Consider the following 6,000-nt stretch of genomic DNA (forward strand, 5'->3'; position numbering starts at 1 on the left):
AAAAAAAAAAATAATTCTTTTTCATATTTGGTTTGTTTTGGAAATTGAGACTATTTTCCAACCTTTTAAAAAGTTGATTAAAAGTAGTGTGTGGACATTTATATCTCTTAAAATATTTGTTTACATATGAATGTCACCAATAACTAAATTTGTGACATAGGACTTAGCACTGTCAAAACGGTTTGACAGTTCGGTTTTGGTTCGGTTTGAAATCGGTTCGGTATTTAATCGGGTCGGTTTGGAATCGGTTTAATTGTCTCACGGGTCGGTTTTGGTTCGGTTTAAATAGTTATCGGTTCGATTCGGTTTCGGTTTATTCTTCAGCGGTTTTAATTCGGTTCGGGTTGTAAACAGTCCGGGTAGTAAACGGTTCGGTGCAGACGGGTTGCGGTTTGTTAACGGTGCGGTGTAAACGGTTTTTATCCCGGTTCAAACAGTTTCGGGTTGGAAACGGTTTCGGGTTAGAAACAGTTTGGTTCTTTTTTGGTTCAGTTTATAACTGGTTCGGTTCTTTTTCGGTTCAGTTTTTAACTGGTTCGGTTCTTTTTCGGTTCAGTTTATAACTGGTTCGGTTCTTCGATTGTTTAACCACTTTAACGTTATTCATATCGGTTCCATTTCAAGTTTACTAAATTATAGTTGAATCTGAATTAAAACATAGCCTAATAGTATATTCATGTCACTAGCACACTCCCATCTTTATTTCATTATTACTCACAGAATCAATGTAATCATATGCTTAATAGTCTCTGTGAATTAATTTTATTTATTACGCCTTCAGCCAAGCCTTGGTACTTAATATTACAAGCTTTTTGTTCATTTGGTTTCATCACCTCAAATGTATACATGACTAGAGGCAGTAGTGTTGCTAATAGTTTGAGGCAGGGCCTGAGCCTGCTTGTTTTGCTCTTGTTTGTGAACACTGATTATCCTTAAGACCTTAATGAATGATTTGCCTTGCTATTTTAAAAATATTCTATGATTTCTAATATTTAATCCATTTAATTATATCCCCGTCAAAAAAAAAAAAAATCCATTTAATTATATAAAAAAGTTTGTAAACGGTTCGATTTAGAAGCGGTTTGGTTCATAAACGGTTCGGTTTATAACCAGTTCGGTTTACAATCAGTTCGGTTTTTAAATGGTTCGGTGCAAACGGGTAGCAGTTTGCTAACGGTTCGGTGTAAGCGGTTTTTTTGCCAGTTTAAACGGTTTCGGGTTAGATACGGTTCGGTTCTTTTTCGGTTCGGTTTTCTTTCAGTTCGGGTTATATTCGGTTCAGTTTGTTAACGGGTTCGGTTCTTATACGGTTTAACATTATTCGGGTCGATTCGGTTTCGGGTTTATTAAAATACGGTTCGGGTCGGTTTTCGGTTTCAAAAAAATCGGTTTTTAATCGGTTCGGTTCTCATTTGGGTCGGTCGGTTTCGGGCAGTTAAACGGTTTCGGTTTGAAATTTGACAGCATTAGGACTAAATCAAAACAACTCTCCAGACATGACTAGCTATGACGCACGCATTAGCAGCTTTAGCCCTTAGTAAGCTAATAATCTAAAGATTAGAAACTCTATTACAGTGTCTTAATTGTTTCACACTTACTAGAATTCACTTTTTACTCATTTTAAAATGAGAAGAATAAATAGGATCCGAAGGAGTACTACATAGTCAAATATGTTACTCTTCTATGAGTAAATAGTCCAATTATATTTTGAAACAGTAGGAATGTCAATTAAAAAGGTAAAATAAAGTGGATAGTGAACTATTTTGAAAAGATGTACTCATAGTCCTAGTAATCCTTTTTTTTTTTTTTTTTTTTTTTTTTTTTTTTTTTTTTATAATAATTATAGTACTACCTACGTTACAGATTATGTGCAACAATTAGACATTTTTCCTGTCTGCTTTATGTCAAATCGTTGCACATAATCTGTAACGAAGGTAGTATTTTCGTTTACATCCATATAATAACTACAACATTATTGACAATCATTTTTTATTTTTATTTTGTAATAATCTACCAACTTTGAGGTATAATTTGTGAGATATAAAATATTTCAAAGTTGCAATCTAATATATTTACAAAGGAGAGTTTTTTCTAGAGTTTTTTAGAGAGACACGTAGGATTTTGTTATTAAAAAAAAAAATAGAGCGCCACATATTTATGTGTGCCACGATGAAATAAAAACAATAAAATGATCAAAAATTTAAATTATCATACAAATCTAATGATTTATCTAATTATTTCAAATAAAATATGTTTATCATTTAAAAATTTATTAATGCTATCCTAAATTTATTAATTATACCCTTCCTTTATCTTTCTATGGTTCAAAGAACTATACAAAAAAAAAATGAAAAATTAAAATTATCATACTAATCTAATGATTTATCTAATTATTTCAAATAAAATATGTTAATCCTATTAACAAGTTTCACGGGCTTTAATGTAGTAGGTATAAAAACAAAAAATAAATAAAAAATTATTCATATGGATAACAACTAAAAAAATGATAAAATTATTCATGTGATTGGTGTCGTTAATAAAAACAACATCGATATGGATAACAATTAAAAAGGATTTTATAAAGAATGATAAAATTTATGTACAGAAGATAATATGTATTGTATTTCCTTATAAATCGGCCTTAATTTAATTAACAATACATAAAAAAATATTAATTGTTTCTTTTTATAGTCGGAGATCCCAACAATCATGGGTACTTAGTGAAATTTATAATACCTTCGAGGATGCAATGTTATTATTCAGCAATGGAGAGATTTCCAGGCTGTATGGTTGAAATATTTTCGATATGGATAGAACGGTACTACACTGATGATATCGAAAGTGTTGAACTTGAAGGTTTTGTGAGGTTGTTAGATAACACAATTGATGTCGATGGTGGTACTGATATGTTCAAACCTTCAGATAATGAAAACTCTATAATATTTCCAAATGGAACCCAACAACTGCATTTGGTTGGTCCTCCAAAATGTGTAAGGTCTGATAACCATTCTTGGACTTTATTCCTCGACCTCGACGACAAGCATCATAATGTTAACATATGTCATGGGGCTGTTATGTACTCAGCAATGTCTCATGATAAGTGTTGCAATAAACCTGCTTCCACTATTGTTAAGGGTGAAGATGGGCATGTTGTAGTGCATTCAATCTTCTATACAGATGATGTTCAAGCTGCTGTGAAAATCCGTCTTGCAGACAGACTACATGGTGTTGGTGGTTGTGCAATTTATGGTCATATACGCGCTTACAGCAGCAAATTTGCTTCTGATTGTGAGTATGATAAGCTGTTTTATAGATCAACTTTGTTCTATGCGTCACAAGAAAAGCCTAAGAAGTTGTTGGAGGGAGGCTATTTTTCACTGTCAAGAGATAAGGTGGCTGTGCCAGTAGATAGCCACCTTTGTCTTGATGTATATTTGACAAATGCGTCAACTGAGAATGTAGTGTTTGTTGGAGTTGGTAATGCAACCGGAGATAGTTGTTCTCATTTGGTTGTATACTCCCACAAGCAATTAATACGTAGTCGTGTGTCTAATAGTACACGATCGTGTGATAGCCTTTGCATATGAACCTGGCTACACGACCGTGTGTTTTCTCCTACACGGCCGTGTGATAACTCTTGCATATTAACCCGTCTACACGACCGTGTGTTCTTTCCTACACGACCGTGTACTTCTACGGACAAGTTTTTACTACACGGCCGTGTACCCTCACCTACACGACCGTGTACGGCTGCGGCAAGAGAGGAAGTTTATATTTATTAGGTTTCTTTTGGAGACCTTATAAATATACTATTACTACTATTTTTCAAATACGTTTTTTCAAAAGAAAAAAAGAGAAAAAAAAAAAAACCTAAACACAAAAACACAAACCCACTCTTTGAGATCTGAACAGTTCTTGAGCAATTCCACTCTTCGAATTCGGGTGCACGGATTACGGAGAGAGTTGCGTTAAATTTGGGGGGCGTGCGTCACTAGGAAATCTGTACCGGTGGTGGCGTATTTCGCTTCTAAGGCAGTGGATTTTGTTCCACGGCGCGACTGTGAGTTTGAGATCTTCAATCAAGTTTTTTCCCTTTCATCTTCTCTATTTTGTTATTGGAATCAACAGGTATTTTTACCAACAATTTAGAAGCGAAATAGTATTAATTTATTATACTGTTGATTCCTGGATTATTCAATTATATAAATCGTTTTGATGGGGATGGAAATTAAAATTTGGTTCGGGAAGAAGGTTTCGGTCTCTGGGGTTATATGAGTTAAGTTATTGGGAATTCTAATTATAAATTTAATTATTACGAGTTCTTTGGGCACTGAGAATTTCCTGCAGCATTAATTCGTTCAATCGACCTCATTGTCGAACTCGTCTGAACCTAATTGCCGTATTTGGGGTTCTCTAATATAATTGCCAAGTATATTTTAATGTACTGCAATGTCTGCAAGTGGAATATTACCTTCTGTGTGTCAAGTTATCAAGAGGATCTTGATTTTGGATCTAGATGGTACTTAGATTATTCCTCTTATCATTAAGAAGAAGTTAGTGATTATGGATTATCACTAGTATTTTCCGAGTGGGACTCGCATGGGTCTTCAGGTTGGATCGCCGATATTTACGAGATTTTCCAGAGTGCATGATTCATCGTGGTTGGTGCCACTGTATGTCATGGCTATTTCATTGACTGATCTCTCGTCAATGACTAGTATTTGCTCTTAATCAGATAAGTTCCTTCTCGTATATATATATATTAATGTTTATCAATTTCTAACTTTACATAATATTTGTGCCTATTATTATGTGCCCCTATATATATATGCATAATTTTATTATTATGAGCTATTGTAATGTAATGTGGGGATGAGATGAGTTAGATCTTGTAACTGACTAGTATGTTAGTTTTACTCTTGTAAAATGAGTGGTTTTGAGGAGGAAGGTCTCCGTAAAAAAGACGTTTATCTGTGGCTATCTGTTTGTTGACTTGTTGTTTTGCAAGTAATTTATTTCTGCTAATGTATGTTACGTCCAATGGTAATTTATTTATGTTCATGGACTTTAATGTGTTTTGTCCTAGTAGATTAGGGATGACATGTGTTCTATCTTATGATAGTGTTTTTATTGTTATTTTTCCTAATCATGGACAATGTTTTGTTGAGCACGGAGTATGTGATAAGCTTGTAAGTGTCTCTTTTTTAGATTAAAAACACTATCATAAGATAGAACACATGTCATCCCAAAGGGATTTAGAATTATTGTTTCTTTTAATTCTTGTGATCTTAATCAGCTTTGTTCACGAACTTGAAATGTATGTAATTGGCTAGAGGTGTAGCAATTATTTTTCTTGTTGATGGTCTAGATGAGAACGGGTTGTTTTCCGTGCTTATTAGTAGAGTTAAAAAGGCTTGACTTAGCAAAGCTAGAATGGCTGTGCAAGTTTGAAGTGTAAATGCCCCACATGAGGTAAGGATGGGAATTAACATTCTATATGTCTTTAAAAAACTATTAATATTCTGTGAATGTTAGTATTGTGGGGGTTGCAGATATGTATCAGTTGTTTATTTGTTTAGTAAGTATTTCACCCTAGGATTTGGTTGATACTCCCTAATTTGTTACCTGATTCATGATTATTTTCATGTGGTATATGTGATGTGGGGTTTTCCAATAATGAAGAATTGACTTCTATATATATGTTTCACGTAAAGCATGAAGGCTTGTGGAACTGTGGGTGATATGTATGCTGAATATCTGCTACGTTTATCATGTACGAGCTTGATATGTTAAATCCTATGACATGACATGTTAGTCTTGCTCGTTCATAGGATTTGTTCTTGCTTCCTAAGCTTTATTCTGCCAGTAAAGTTGATGAGTTCATCATCTAAGGTGTATTGGATTAAAGCTTAAACTAGTGTTTATATCATCTTGGTTTTACTTTCTTGATCGAAAGTTGTATGTAGATGTTTGTTGTGTGGTGTATATTCATGTAGTGGT

Source organism: Chenopodium album, chromosome 9, assembly GCF_948465745.1.
Source record: "Chenopodium album chromosome 9, dcCheAlbu1.1, whole genome shotgun sequence".
In the NCBI taxonomy this organism is placed as follows: Eukaryota; Viridiplantae; Streptophyta; class Magnoliopsida; order Caryophyllales; family Amaranthaceae; genus Chenopodium; species Chenopodium album.